Source organism: Alligator mississippiensis, chromosome 2, assembly GCF_030867095.1.
Source record: "Alligator mississippiensis isolate rAllMis1 chromosome 2, rAllMis1, whole genome shotgun sequence".
In the NCBI taxonomy this organism is placed as follows: domain Eukaryota; kingdom Metazoa; phylum Chordata; order Crocodylia; family Alligatoridae; genus Alligator; species Alligator mississippiensis.
The window spans coordinates 34,142,050-34,157,879 of record NC_081825.1 but is presented as its reverse complement, the minus strand read 5'-3'; positions in this window follow the sequence as shown (position 1 = coordinate 34,157,879).

The window sequence follows — 15,830 nt, the reverse complement described above, 5'->3', positions numbered from 1 at the left end:
TTAAAATTGTAAGCATTTGATCTGCCTAGAACTAAACATACAGTAAAAATACCCTGAGATGTGGAAGTCAAGACAGAAAAATTGCATTTAAAACTTAAAAAAAAAAAAAAAGAAATCCATAATGGTAAAAATTATTTCACTTTATCCAATACATTATAAGCCTTCTTTTAAAAATACAGTCTTATACATGAACATCTCTTAGGACAATCTTTATGTTAAATGTAGAAATCCTTTAAAATGTGCTGATAGCAAGCCTGTGGAGTGCAAGTTTACATGCAGCATTGAAGATATTCATTAAAATTGTAATTAGACTCACAATTAAATTCAGTCGCAGTAGAAACTTTGTGTGTGAGTGCTGCTACAGGAAGAAACCTCCAGTCTGAAAATTAGTTCAGCAGTCTGAGCTATTTTAATTATGCAAAGCTGATTATCATTGGAGAAGGAAACCTTTATTACTACAACAGAATGTTGATTTTTTTTCTGTTTTCTGGACTACAATGTAGTACATAGTTTGATAACCTAATACTTCTCTGTGTAAATAACAAGAAAAGTAATCTGAGTTCAGCAGTCTGATATTAACAATTTATTAAATGACCATTCAGTGAGTAATGTAGCACATATCTTATTTGTGGTGTTACAACTGTAGTTTATATGACCATCCTTTCAGAGGCAAACTTTTTTCTTCAGAGAGAGAATGTTTTAAGCTATAAAACTGCAAAATTATGTTTAAAACTGCATTCCAAGGCAACATCTTGTTTCTATTTGTACGCTCAAAGCTAGTGACAGAGGTGTTGATGACAAGCTTATGACATTTTAGAGGTGTTCTTACCCTTTAAAATGCCATAAGCATATCTGATTTTGATAAATCTGCGTATAACAGAAGGAAACAGCTTGCTTTCTATTCATGTTTGATTTGATATCTAAAAACTCTTCTATAGTAGCACCAGATATTATATATTAATTTTAAAGGTATTCTCTTCTGAATTGGGACTTTCCTTCATCTCAGAAGCTGTACAGTATGCAATCATTTTCCCACATTCTAGAGATCATAAGTAGTAATGTAAAAATGTTGTGCAGGATGATCTGACTGTAGTAGTCTGAACTAATGCCTGGGTTACCAAGGTGGAAGACCACAGTCTGTTGCCCAGCAATGGTACAGGCTATTGCTAAGTGGATAACATGATTAGTCTCTGGAGATCCTACTCATGTCTCTTCTATATAAATGCCCTGGTATGCAAGTGTTCACAGGGCTTAGGTCTCCCTAAAAATGTTATGCTTGATGCAAAGTTAGTTTATCTCAGAAATAAGCTAACTTTAGATAGGTGAAGGGTTAACCTGATCTAACAAAGTTAACCTGCGTGAAGGCATATTCACAGCACAATTCCAGGACTGGCAAAGCCCAGCCACTTGCCCCAGCCTTGGAACTGTGTTATTTTAACCCCCCAAACCATAATTGAGCTATTTTTTCCCCCATCCACTGTCCCAGCAGACCAATCACCCTCTCCCCATAGGTCTGCCAGCTCCTCTGCAGACCTACCAAGCCTCTCAGTCTTGCCAACTGCTTGCCCTGCTAACTAACTTACTTCTGACTACCTGTGCCTCCTCCTGGCGAGCAGAGAACTCCTGCACTCATGGGATCCTGATTTAGATTTAAGCTAGGGATGTAAACACCAATTTTAAAAAACCTGTTTAACCTGTTATAATTACAATGGTTAAATGATTAATTGGTATGGTTGTGGACAGCCAGAGTAGGGGAGAGGGTGAGTGGGGACTAGTACCTAATAGCTGGGCTCCACAGACCTTGGTGCAGCCACTTGCAGCTTCCTCGCTGCCTGCCACAAACAGCCCAGACTCCGTGCTGGGTGGCAGGCGCCTTCCTGGAGCCTGGCTTGCCTGGAGCACTGGGGTTGCCCCAGGAGCTTAGCTAAAGGGAATAGGTCCCCCTCCCACTCCCTCCACCTCTCCTCTTTGCTCCTCCCTCCCTCTCTCCCTGCTGCCTTCTGATTCCTGCTGAGGCTCTGTGCGGTTCCCTTCACCCAACTTCGCTGATTGTGCCCTGCCCCATGCTAAATGATAACCAGTAAGCTATCACCGGTTATCGCTGGGCTTCTTGGTTAAACAATTAATCATTTAAGTGTTCACATCCCTAGGTTAAGCAGCGTTCACTAAGCTGCCTAAACGTGAGCCAGGTTCCATGAATGCTTATTCACAACTTGTATCATATTATATCATATCATATTGTATTGTATTGTATACCATATCATACTCTAATTGTATTATTAGCTCAGATAATAGCCAACAGTTCAAAAAGGATGTTATACATTTAAAATTAATATTATTACATTTTTAATAATTGTAAAAGTTTATCTTTTACTTGTCTAATTTTGCTCTGTGTGTGTTGATTCTCTGCAAATCTGAAACATACCATCAACATCCCCAGATACTCCAGTTGTCACAGTCAGTGATCTACACTATAAAATGGGGATACAGAAAATAGTGGAGTATAAAACATGCAAAAGGGGAAAAAAAGTAAAAGGTCCAGCTAAACTTTGGCATCCTATTGCACTTAAGTGGCACTACAGTCCCTATAGCCAGTGACATGCAAAGGAACAGTAGAGCTAGCATCAAATATATCCGTCTCTGAAGCCCCTGCCAGAATGACCAGGCTACCCATCTGCAGCTCAGCTGGACAGAGAGAGCCTTTGATGCAAGTCAGGCTTGAACTCATAGCCTTGAATCTGTAGTGAAATGCTCTAACCACGCTCCCATTGCACCAATGCACATTATGAAATATTTCCTTAATTTGTCAGGGCTAAATTGGTATGTCAGACTAAATTAAGCACTGCAAAACTACCTATTTTCCTGTTCTGCTATGACAGGTTACTTTTAATCTGCCCATTACTCATATATTATGAAGAGAATTAATGTTAGAAATAATATCACCCCTTGTATCTTAAAAAGCTAACTGAGATGAACTTAGGTAGCTACTTCAAGCTGGAGTGATTAACATAGAAAAGCATGGTCATTAGGTTGAAGGAAAAAACCAAACAGTGTTCCTTTTGGCAGGCAGAGTTAAGATTCCAGGTATGAGTGACTTGAGGGTGCGTATGTCTGGTGATTGTATTTTTAAAGTGCAAGTGTTTGTATTAGAGTCCAGGAATCTGGAAGTGTTTGGGATTTTTTGATCTCTGTGTAGTTAGGTGTGGGAATTGTTCCATTTATATGGTTCTGTTGTCTTGCAGTGATTTATTGACTTAAGTAATTTTGTTGCTAAAGTATGTTCTTGAAAAATCCTAACTCTGATCAATGCCTTTTTTCTTTTCCTTTCTTTTTTTTTGCATGGATCCAACCCTATCAGAAACAGAAGAATGGATCCTGTTTTATATCTATAGATTGGACTTCCCCATTTATATAAAGTGATTGCTTCTTGAATTGACAAAATTACCTTCAATAAGAAATAATACCAAGCAATATTGGGCTTTAAGATAAATGCTTCTTGCTGTTTTATGTGGTGCCCATCACTATACTATGTACGACACCCATTCTCGATCTGCACCTCTCAGCCCCTTCCCTTCTCCCCATACACGCTTACCTGTTGGGGTGTGTGTCTGTGCCTGTGTGAGTCTGTGTCTGCGCGCGTGTATGGGAGACTGAGGGGCTGTTTTTGGGGGAGTGAGAGGCACCAGCAGGGCTGGGGAAGCTGGGGGGGGGGGGGAAGTGAGGTGAACCAGCAGGGCCAGGAAGACTTGGGGGGGGGGGGGGCTTTAATTTTAATCAAGGATTTTGGGGGGTTTATCAGAGGATTTCCAATTTTTTATAAAGGAAAACCAGGATCCTTGGTCATCACACTTCACATTAGTTTCATTTCCCTTTGAAGCACTTACATAGTTCCATCTTGATAACGCCATCTCTTTGTTATCTATCAGTGTGACACATATACAGATGTAAAAAAAATCCTTGTACAGAGCATGAGTATTGCCATGAATATTGAAATGCAGGACATGCCTACCAAGCAAACTACCATTTAAAATTTCTCCTCCTTCAGATGGTAGATGTTTCTTTCATTCTATTTCCTAGCTTCCTTTTTTTTTTTTGAATAACTGAATAAATCACCACTTTTAATGTTGTTTTAAATCACCATAGGATTATAGAAAATGAAGGAAATACTGATTTCAATAATAGATTTTAACATTGTTTTGCATTTGTATTTCTCTGTTATTTTCCTAAAGAGCATCTGGTTTCTGTTGATTAGTAACCATTACAACATGTTAATTTACAAGTGGAGATAGCCCTTACACTAAGTTTAATACTGGTTGTGCAACTGGATATACTATGTCTATATACATATGGTGATATAGCTTAATAACTTAATGAACATTTATTCAGATTTTTAGCTTTTACTTTTTAATGTTGGAAAATGTTGGATGATGCATTTATCTTTTATTAGATTAGTATTACATTTATAGTTGTGATTTATATCAAGCTCTATTTGAATGGAAATTGGAATTCAAATAAAAGTATAAAATGGTACTTTTAAAAGAGTTAAAACTAAGAAATATAAAAAAAATCAAAACATGTTTCACATTTTAAAGCTGGTTTAGTAAACCTGTTAAGTATTATTTGTACAAGTCAATTAATTGAATTGATTGTTTCACTTATTATGTTCTTTAAAACTGTAGAACTAGTAGATCTAATTCATTCATACCTAGATATTAGTCATGGATTTGAAGGGGAAAACAGACTTTCTTGTTTTTTCCAATTTTCAGTCAATTACTTTTTCAATTTTGAATGAACTACTCATTGAACTGAAGTAATTGGATAAACAAAACTAAAGAAAATATTTATTTGCATCTGCAAGTCTGGTTTAGGGTTTCAGCATACTGTAGTTCTAGGTACTTAGCAAGTCCCCCCCATTTCTGCAGTTTGACTTTCTTTAAAACTTTGCTGAAGATGTATACTGTTATATAACTTTTGTATTTTATTTGAATTATTTTAGTAGATTTATAATACCATATTTACTTGCATAATGTGCACGCCTTTGCCCTCCAAATTAGCCCCAACTTGGGTTACATGTCTTAAGCAGGGAAACTGATTTTTGCACCAGAATAGAAGCGTGGGGACACCATACGGTGCAGACAGACGTGCAGCTCCCAGCTGTAACTCGGAATGATTTTTGCAAAGCCTTCTGAGTTACAAGTTACCCCTGACCAAATGGAAGTTCACTGCTGGTTCCAAGGGGGAGAGGAATCTAGCAGCGGCTGGGAGCCTGCAGCCAGGTTCCCATAGCAACGGCCAGGCTCTCTGCTAGCGCTGGCTCTTTTCAGACTGGGAGGGGGGAAAGGCAGCGGAGGGAGCTCGTTCCTGGGGCTCCCCAGCTGGCGCTGAAGGGTGGGGTGGGTGAATGGGAGCTCTCCATCTCTGGGGGGCTGCAATACATCCACCCCACCCTCAGGGGATGGGGGTGGGAAGAGGCTGAAAACCCCCAAGACTGAACTCCGTCTGCTCCCTTTTTCCCTTCCCATTCTGAAAACGGTAACAAGCTGGGAGCTCTGCAGACACAAGTTACAAAACATGAAGCATCTTTATCTGGTACCACATGCATTGAGGGATCAGATTTCTACCCAAGTGCCCATTTTTGAAGCTGTTTGCAGCTGCACTCTTGTGTTTGGTCACAGCTATAAACTGCTTTCTGTGGCTAGATCAAGTGAAAATTGTCACTTCTCTTTACACCCTTAATGTCTGACCCTTCTCTCCTTTTTCTCCTGGGTAGCAAGTAGCAGGGTCACAGTCTGCTGTACAGCATCATAGCTAGAGTTAACCATTTCACAGCTGCTGCTGAATTGGCAGTAGGTTTTTGCTGAGCAGTGAATGGGAGAGGGTTAACTCTAGCTTTTATCTGCATAGGGAAGGGAGGGCAAGTGAGCTTTGCCCCTGCTTGATGGGGCAGTTTTTGGCTATGACTCTGGAAAAATCTTTTTCTCCTTCATCCTGCCTTCCCAAAACAAAGTATCTTATTTGGGAGAGTGTGAAATGAAAGAAATTATGGTATTTTAGGCCTTAACATAAAAAGGGCAGTGGTTTATTTGCTCTTAGTTTAGCATGGTGAAGGCATGCCAGAAGCAGACAAAAGAGTGATGTGGCTGATACTGCATCCAGTTATTGTTAACTCCTGAGCTGAAATGATTAGGTACCTACTGACAGGTGGGCTGAATGGAGATGGCCTTTAACACAGGTCCAGGTAAGGCTCCATTTTACACGCCCTTAGCAGACCACCTTGGCAGTACACCTTAACTGTACTACTATAATATCCTTGTAGACCAGGGCTCCTCCATGGATTGGATGAGGGTTGCTGAGCCAGTCTGTGGGCCTGATTGGGACCAACCCCTTGTGCTGCATGCTCTGTGGCTTGCTCTGCGTATGGCCTGTGGGCTTGACCCAGAAAAGCATGCAGCGCATGGGGTTTGGGGAGTAGCTGTATGTGGCACCCTACTGGGCTGGGCCTGCATGCTGGCTCTATGGCTGATCCAGATGAGGCCCTATGCTGTCTGTACATACTGGAATCAACATACAGGGCTGGTTCAGCAGGATGCTACATGTAGCCTGTGCCCCAAACTAACCCTCTGTTCAGCATGTGTGCCACATTCCAATGCAAACCTCCTGCTGGTGCATGCACAGTGAGCCCCAGGCTAGCGCATGCTGTGCTCAGGGCTGGACTGGCTGTATGCTCCATATGTAGCATAGGAGGTCAACACAGAGTGTGCACTGCATACGGTACCCCCTGAACCGGTCCTGTGCACTCATTCTGGTGTGGCCAGATCCAGACCGGCATGCAGAGCCAGTCTGGCATAGATACATCATGCACCCCAGAATGTCCCCTTGTGCTGTGTGCAGCACCTACAGTGCTGGGTCCAGCCTGTATGCCAAATGCAATGCATAGGGCCAGGGCCAGTAAAATAAATGGGCTGGATTGTACAGCTCCATGGGCTAGACTGAGCCTGTGGGATGTATGTTTGACACCCCTGATGTAGACCTTAACATAGGTTGTTATAATTTTTAATTTAAATTTAAATTGATATATTCTTAAAGTATTTAGGTTTCATTAACATCTGATTAAAATAATCTTCTTTGTAAACCTAAAATAAAAAGCACATTTTTGTTCACATAAAAAAAACAACAAAGGAAAGCTTGTGCCTCATAAAACAGAAGAACAATTTGTTTTTGGATTTGGTATGCAAAAGTGCACGTAGGCAGAACTAGATTACTAATAAGTTCTTAGGCTACTCCAGAGAGATTTGCTGATGATGAATGGCTGGAGGAAGAGGCATGATTCTCATTTTACTTTTCTTAATAGTAATGAAAGAGAGGTCCAGCATATGTTGTAACTGTGCTTATATCAGCTTTGAATTGGTATATGTCTATTTTTTGTAGCATGAGTTGTTTTTATTTAGAAGAGGGAAAGCCCGAGGGAAGTATCCTGGATAATAATCCTGTCAATTTCAGTAGGACTTTGGTCCCGTGTACTTTAGTATGGGGATTCCATGAGATGAGCACCTTATCAATAAGTAGATTGAATGCCCAGGCCCTAGAGGCTCCCCATTCCCAGGCTCCCTGAGTACCAGCAGATGCAGGATGGAACCTGAGGATTTATCTTGTATCTCCAAAATTCATGCATCTTTCCATGCCAGACATGGAATGTCTGTCGCAACAGGATGCATGGATTTTGAGGATCCAGAATAACCCAGATCCCAGGTCCCATCCCATGATTAACATTTGGAGGGAGGCTGTTATCTTTAATTCCCATTGATGTTGAGCATGATCTGCACATTGCAAGATTGAATCCTTAGACTTCAGATAATATATTCAGTACTATACTTGTGGATGCACTGGGTAGCAATACAGTTCTGCTGCCAGAAGGTGCTGTCCACAGATGGTGGACAGAGGAATGGCCTTCAGGGAAGGTTAGCTGCAAAATAAACAGGGGTAACTCTGATGAATAAGCAGTCATGGACCAAGCAGTGACAGCACAACAAAGATGTGATAATGCTTTCCCCCCTGAAAAGCCACATATATCCTTTGATGCTACTGTGACATGATGAGTACAGGTTGTCACCATAATAAGCATGCCCAGCACACAGCCATGGGTCTACAAGTCCTCAAAGAGAGCATATGGAAGAAGATGTTAGAGTCTCAATTGCTGCAAAGGAAGATGAAGGCTGCAGCAGAATGAGATCTCCAATTGTCTTGGCCTTCTTGCCGTTGGAATAAAGTCCCATTCTGTCAAGAATCATGCAGAAGCTGATGTGCAGCAACTTCTCCATGATAAAAGAAATCATGCATAGATGTCTTCCATGAAATTAGCTTTTCCAGCACATTTTTCAAACTCTTTGGTGACCAGCTAGTGACCACCAGAATTGTGAGGTCTGGAATCATAGAAGGACCAGAAGGGACCTATAAGATCTTCAGGTCTGGTCCCCTACCATAGGCAGGAGGTAAATGAGCTCAACAAGGTGCTTGTCCAGCCTCCTTTTGAACACCTCCAGGGATGGCGACTTCACCACCTCTGCTGGGAGTGTGTTCCAGATTCTAGATACCCTTATGGAAAGAAGTCTTTTCTTATGTCTAACCTAAATTTTTCCTCAACTAGCACGTGCCCATTGGTCCTTGTCCTCCCAAGGGGTGCCTTTCTGAAGAGTTGCTCCCCTAGATCTTGGTGTTCACCCCGACATACTTGTAGGCAGCTATCAAGTCACCTCTCAGTCTTCTCTTACTCAGATTGAACAAACCAAGTTCCTGGAGTCTCTCCTCATAGGGCCTATCCTCCAGGCCCCTAATCATATGGGTGGCCCTTCTCTGTACCCTTTCAAGCTTATCCACATCCTTCCTTAAGTGTGGCGCCCAAAATTGGGCACAGTACTCCATCTGTGGCCTCACCAATGCCGAATAGAGTGAGAGGATCACCTCTCTGGATCTGTTGGCAACACACTGGATGATGCACTCCAGAGTTCTGTTTGCCCTGCTGGCAACTTCATCGCATTGTTGGCTCATATTCATCCTTTGGTCGATTGTCACCCCCAGGTCCCTTTCAGATGCTGTGTCAGCCAGTGGACTACCACCCATTGTATAGTTATGATGAAGGCTCTTTCTACCCAGAATGACCCAGCACTTGTCCCTGTTGAACCTCATCTGATTGCATTCAGCCCATAGGACCAGTCTGTCAAGGTCATCCTGGATCCTTACCCTGTCCTCAGATGTGCTTGCATTTCCCACAGCTTGGTGTCATCTTCAAACTTAATCAGTGCTCTTTCCACTCCCTCATCTAAGTCACTGATAAAGATGTTAAACAGCACTGATCCTTGGGGGGCACCACTGGAGATGGCTCTCCAGGATGAGGCTATCCCATTGAGTGCAACTCTCTGGGATTGACCTCTGAGCCAGTTGCCAACCCACTTCACTGTAGACTGGTCTAGGCTGGTACCCCCCAACTTAATTAAGAGAATCTCATGGGAAACAGTATCAAAAGCCTTGCTGAAGTCTAGGTAGATCATATCAACCTCACATCCCGTTTCAGGCTGATAAGTTTCCTGGTCATAAAAAGACACCAAGTTTGTTAGGCATGACCTCCCCTCGACAAAGCTGTGCTGGTTGCTTCTAAATACCCCACCAGTTACAAGGTTGTGGTTGATGGCCTGCTTTACACTTTTTGCAAAGGTTTTTCTGAGGACTGAAGTCAAACTGATTGGTCTATAGTTTGCCGGGTCATCCCTCTTCCCTTTCTTAAAGATAGGTACCACGTTAGCCTTCTTCCAGTTGTTTGGCACCACTCCTGAGTTCCACGACTCCTTGAACAACCTCGCCAGAGGCACTGCTATGAGCTTGGCCAGTTTCTTCAGCACTCTCGGATGCAGGTCATCTGGACCAGTAGACTTGAAAATGTCTAAATGTTCTAAGAGTACCCTCGCCTGTTCAGGACTGATTTCATGTGGACTGCTGTTTTCCCTGTATTCTCTGGGCCTCTGGACACATGACGAGTTCCCTTCTGATTTCAAGAATACTGATGTGAAATAAGTGTTTAGGAGCTCTGCCTTTTCAAGGTGATCAACTGTGGGCTGCCCCCCCCCCCATTCAGTAGCGGTCCCACAGTGGAGCTTGATTTTTTTCTTGCTCCCTATGTACCTATAGAAGGCCTTTTTTTGTCTTTTATTTCAGTTGCCAGCTTGATTTCCGTGCATGCCTTGGCTTTCCTACTCTCATACCTGCAGACCCTGGCCGTATGAGCGTACTTCTCTCTGGATGCTGAACTGTTTTTCCATTGCATGTACCCTTCTTTTTTCTTTTTCAGAAGTTCCTTAATGTCCCTACTGAACCAAGCTGCTCTCTTGGCCCCTTTCCCTCTTTTAGACTGCATGTGGATGGCCTCTTTTTGAGCAGTGAAAATTGCCTCCTTAAGGAAGCACCGTCGCTCCTCAACTCCCAAATCATCCAGTTGTTCATTGTGAAGGGCCTTCCTAATTAGACTCCTGAGTTTACCAAAGTCTCCCCTTCTGAAGTCTAGGACTTCTGTTCTGCTGACAGAATTCCCAGACTTTCTGTGGTTGGTGAATCTAATCAGATCGTGATCACGGTCTCTCAGAGTACCTCCAATCTTTAAGTTGCCTACCATGTCTTCACCTTTGGTCAGCACCAAGTCATAGTTTCATAGTAGTTAGGGTCAGGACGGACCTGAACAGATCATCTAGCATGACCCCCTGCCACAGGCAGGAATGAATGCTGGGTTCACAAGACCCCAGACAGGTGATTATCCAACCTCCTCTTGAATTTGCCCAAGGTAGGGGCGAGGACCACTTCCCTGGGTAGTTGGTTCCAGATTATGGCCACCCTAACTGCAAAATATTGCCTTCTGATCTCTAACCTAAACCTATTCTCCATCAGCTTATTACCATTGTTCCTTGTCACCCCAGGTGGTGCTGGGGAGAAAAGGGCTCTACCTGCTTGCTGCTGATCTCCCCTGATGAGCTTGTAGGCAGCCACCAAGTCCCCCCTCAGCCTCCTCTTGCTGAGGCTGAACAGGTCCAGGTCCTTCAGTCTCTCTTTGCATGGCTTGTCCTGCTGCCCTCTCACCAAGTGGGTGGCCCTCCTCTGAACTCCTACCTCATCCAAGTGCTAGATGATCTTCCAGTTTGGCTTTACCCCTAGTTGGTCCCTCCACAGCCTGTGTCAAGAACAGGTCATCTGTAACTGCCAAGAAGTTGACTGACCTGCTGGAGCTGGCTGAATGGTCTTCCCAACAGATGTTAGGGTAGTTGAAGTCACCCATGACAATCAAGTCTTTAGTGCTGGCTACCCTGGTCAGTTTCCTGGAGAATGCCTGGTCACTCTCCTCTTCTTGGTAGAGAAATCTATAGTAGACTCCCACCATCAGGTTCCCTTCTCCTGAGTCCCTTTGTATCTTGGCCCAGAGGTTCTCAAGGGGCCTTCCTGTGCAATCAAATGTGACCTGCAGGGAGGGGTATTGCTCTTTCCCGTAGAGGGCCACACCTCCTCCCTTCTTCCCAACCCAACCTTCCTATAGAGCCTATAGCCTTCAATATCTGTTGCTCAGTCACGTGTGTCATCCCACCAGGTCTCTGTCAACTCAATGAGGTAAAATTCCTGTCTTCCAGGAGTGATAGTTCATCCTATTTATTGCCCATGCTTCTGGCATTTCCATAAGACACTTGAGTTTACCCCTAGTCATCTCAGGTTTTCTTCACTGGGCAAGTGTATCAGGGCATTGGTACTCATCTGGGTATCCGCTATGTGCATACCCTCCCCTGGGTCATCTTGGCCAGAGGATTTATACCCGGCAATGGAATCTACGCTCAATCCCCCAGAAGCTCTTAGTCATGAACTGGCATGAAGGTGGCAGTTACAAGAAGATCATCTAGCACTTGGATGAGGTAGGAGTGTGATTCAGCAGCTGTAAATGCTACTGAGGAGCCCTCTTTAGGATCTGCTCTGCTCATCCCGCATGGAGGGGGATTGAAAAGATGCCCTAAACATAGTCTGTTGACATTCTTCCTGACTGGATAACTATGTCCAGTGGGATCACCTTTAATGAAGTCAAAATCAGTGAAGACACACAATCAATTTTGGGACCTGGAACATCAGGACCCTCATGGACAATCCTAATAGTGAACACCCAGAGCACTGCACTGCAATTGTGGCTCAAGAATTCAGGTGACACATCTACATTACTGCAATGAGTGAGACCCGGCAAGTGGGAGACGGGGAGCTGAAAGAACATGGAGCTGGCTCTACCTTCTTTTGGAAGGGTAAACAGGAAGGAGAACTCAGCTTTATGGAGTTTGTTCTGCCATTAAGAATGAACTCATAAACCAATTCAGTGAGTTCCCTATTGGAATTTATGAGCTCCTTATGAATCTCCATCTTAAGCTGGTGGGGAGCCAATATACCACTGTCATCAGCGTGCGTGCCCTGACTCTTGATGCCACTGATGAAACCAAGGAGGAATTCTATGCCAACTTTGACCAAGTTCTTTCTGACATTCCAGAGGAGACAGACTTATTCTTCTTGGTGATTTCAACACCAGTCAGAAGGGACTCAAACCTCTAGAATGGAACTATTGGCAAGACAGGAATAGGAAAGGTCAACTTCCTCCTCTTGACCAAATGGTGGACTTACTATCACCAACACCCTTTTCTGTAAGAAAAACAGGCACAAGACATCATGGCAATACCTGTGATCTAAGCACTGGCACCTGATTGACTACATTATTGTTTGTGTCCAGGATCACAAAGATGTCCACATCACCTGAGCTATGATGGGAGCTGACCATTGCTGGACTGATCCACCAACTCATCTGCTCAATTATGTCACTCAAACTGGCTCCCAAATGATGGCTGCAACAGAAGCAATGCTGATGGAATATCAACAGTGAAGTACTCAAGAACCCAGTCAAGTGAGACCTCTTTCACCAGTGCCTCAATGAAAAACTGCAAATTCCATTCAACAACAATGGGAAATGTTGGCAGTGCTTGGGGTGACTTCAGGTCCACCATCATCAAGCCTATGAAAAGGCACTTTGATTCTCTACCAGGAATCATCAAGACTGATTTGATAAGAATGACCAGGAGATCCAAGAGTTGATTGACCACAAGTGCAAGGCCTTTTGTGCTTGGCAGAATGACATCAGCTCCAAGCAAAGAAATTGAATTTTTAACAAGCCAAGAGGCAAAGGCCCAAAGGGGGACCCGCAATATGAAAAATAGATTGGGGAAAGGTGGGGCAAAGGAGATTCAACACCTTGCTGACATCCATGATATGTACAGTTTTTTTTCAATGCCACCGAAGCCATCTATAGTCTGAGCACTCAGGGACCAACCCCCCTGAGACCTAAGGATGGAGGAGACCTGATCAAAGAAAGGGCAGCCATTGATGCCCATTGGAAGTAACCTATTGGAACCTTGTCAGTCGAGACTGTTGTTGATGAGGCTGCTCTCAACTCTGCCCCACAACACCCGGTCAGAGATGATCTTGTAATCCCTCCAACCCTGGATGAGGTGAGGAAAGCCATCAAGGAGATGAAGAATGACAAGGCATCTGGAGCTGATGGAATCCCCAACAAAATCTGCAAGCAGGGGAAGAGGAGCTCACATTATAGCTCCATGCTCTCATTTTAAGGATATGGAATGATGAAGAAATCCCAGACAACCTCAGGGATGCCATAATTGTGACAATTTTCAAGAAAGAAGACGAATCCAATTGTGGAAATTACAGAGGGATTACCTTGCTCTCCACCACAGGAAAGATCATTGTAAGCAACCTCCTAAACCATCTCCTTCCGCTTGCTGAAAAGCTCCTCCCATCCTTCCAGAATCTCAGTGTGGGTTTAGGGCATCAAGAGATGCAACTGACATGATCTTCACAGCTTTCCAGCTTCAGGAAAAATGCTGAGAACAACATAAACCTCTCTTCATGGGCTTCTTTGACCTCACAAAAACCTTCTAGTCAGTCAGCTAAGAAGCACTGTAGAGGATCCTTCTGAAGTGCAGATGCCTACCAAAATTTGTCAGCATCATCACAGAAATGGATCTATTACAACTCCCTTTTAAGTTAAGACAGGAGTTAAGCAAGGCTGCATTATCGCTCCAACATTTTTCTCAATATTCCTTACCATGATGCTACATCTAACCACCAACCTCTCAGCCCGGGGTACTTATGAACTCCAGGAGCCTTGTGAGTCCTGCAGGCAGCAGACCAGACAACCTAATGTTTTAGGGTGGTTCTTTTGTGTAAGAGCTCCATCCCTTGGCAGTCCCAGCCTTGCCCAAGGCTCTTTCTCCTTGCAGTCAGTGGACTGTCTGCAGGTGCTGGCCAATTATTTAATTAGCCTGTTGCCCAGGCAACCTGCAGCTGTGGTACCCTGCCTAGCCTGCAGAGCTCCCTGGCTAGGTTGCTTCTGCCCTTAAAGGCGCAGGCACATCTTAGTGCCCTGCGATACTGAGGAAATGCATTGAAACATCAAGGCATCAGACCCTAAACCAATGCTCATCGTGTTGCAAGCCAACACGATGAGCATTGGGCTGGCCATGTTATCTGGATGTCCAACTTCAGATTCCTGAAGCAAATTTATTCTACCAGCTTGGTCAGGGCACAGACTCAAGAGGAGGGCAGAAAACGCACTTGAAGTATGTCCTCAAGGTCAACTTGAAAAAAATTCAACATCATCATCAACTCATAGGAGACTATCACCCAGGACCTCTCCAAGTAGAGGGAAAGTCTGCTTCTGCTGCAAGGATCTCAGTACTTTGAAACCATACAAAGACAGCAGGACACAGAAAAACAGGAGTAGAAGAAACAACATATTGCAGACAGAATCAAGAATCCAGAGCCATCCATCCTGCTCAGAAACATATGCCTGAGTTGCAGCAGAATCTGTCAATCCCAGATTAGCCTAATTGGCCATCTTCAGACCCACAGATAAAACAATCATGGAAGACTATCATCCTTGACTGTGAGGGACTGCTGAAGAAGAAGACTGTACTATAGATGTATACAGCTTTTACAAAAATAAATGGACATGTTTGTTGTCTAAACAGCTTTCCAGCCTGGAACCAGGGTGAAAAAACTTGTTTTTTTTTAAAACAAATCCAAAAATGCCTAGTAACAAAGAAGTGGTGATAGGTAATTAGGTGATATCAGCCCCAAACTTACCTCCTCATCAAAACAGCACTGTATAACTTCTGGCTTCACTTGTAATGACTGTGAGAGAACTTTTGCTCAGAAATGTGCACTATAGTACTGTATTTGTGTGTGTGGTGGGGTGTGTGTGTATGTATGAGGGTGAGGTGTTGATTGAGTATATATTTGCTTGGCTTAACAGAAAAGTCATGAGTAGGCAATGGGGATGGAAGAAAAAGAGATCCAAATTAAGGTCTCAGGGCTGCTTGACAGAATATGTATTAAAAGTTCCTTTTGCCTTTTTAATTTTTGATTTTGCTTTCAAGTTTCTCTTGGTGCCTCAGTGGAATCAGGGGAGAAATTATTAACACAATACTACAACATGCAATTGCAAGTGAACTGTATTTGTGCACTAGGCAGGTAGGCAAAAAATGGCTTAAGGGAATAGCAAATATTTTTAGTGTGTGTTTAAAGTGCCTGCAAGAAAAGATGTCTGAAAAGCATCAGGGGAAATAATGAAGGAGCCATAACCTGCCTGAATATTTATTTTTTCTTAGCCACGTTTATATACTAGCCAGCCCATTTTATTTTAAGCCACTTCATAATTGCATACCCAACCTAATTTCCCCATTTGCTTCTATCTAATAACC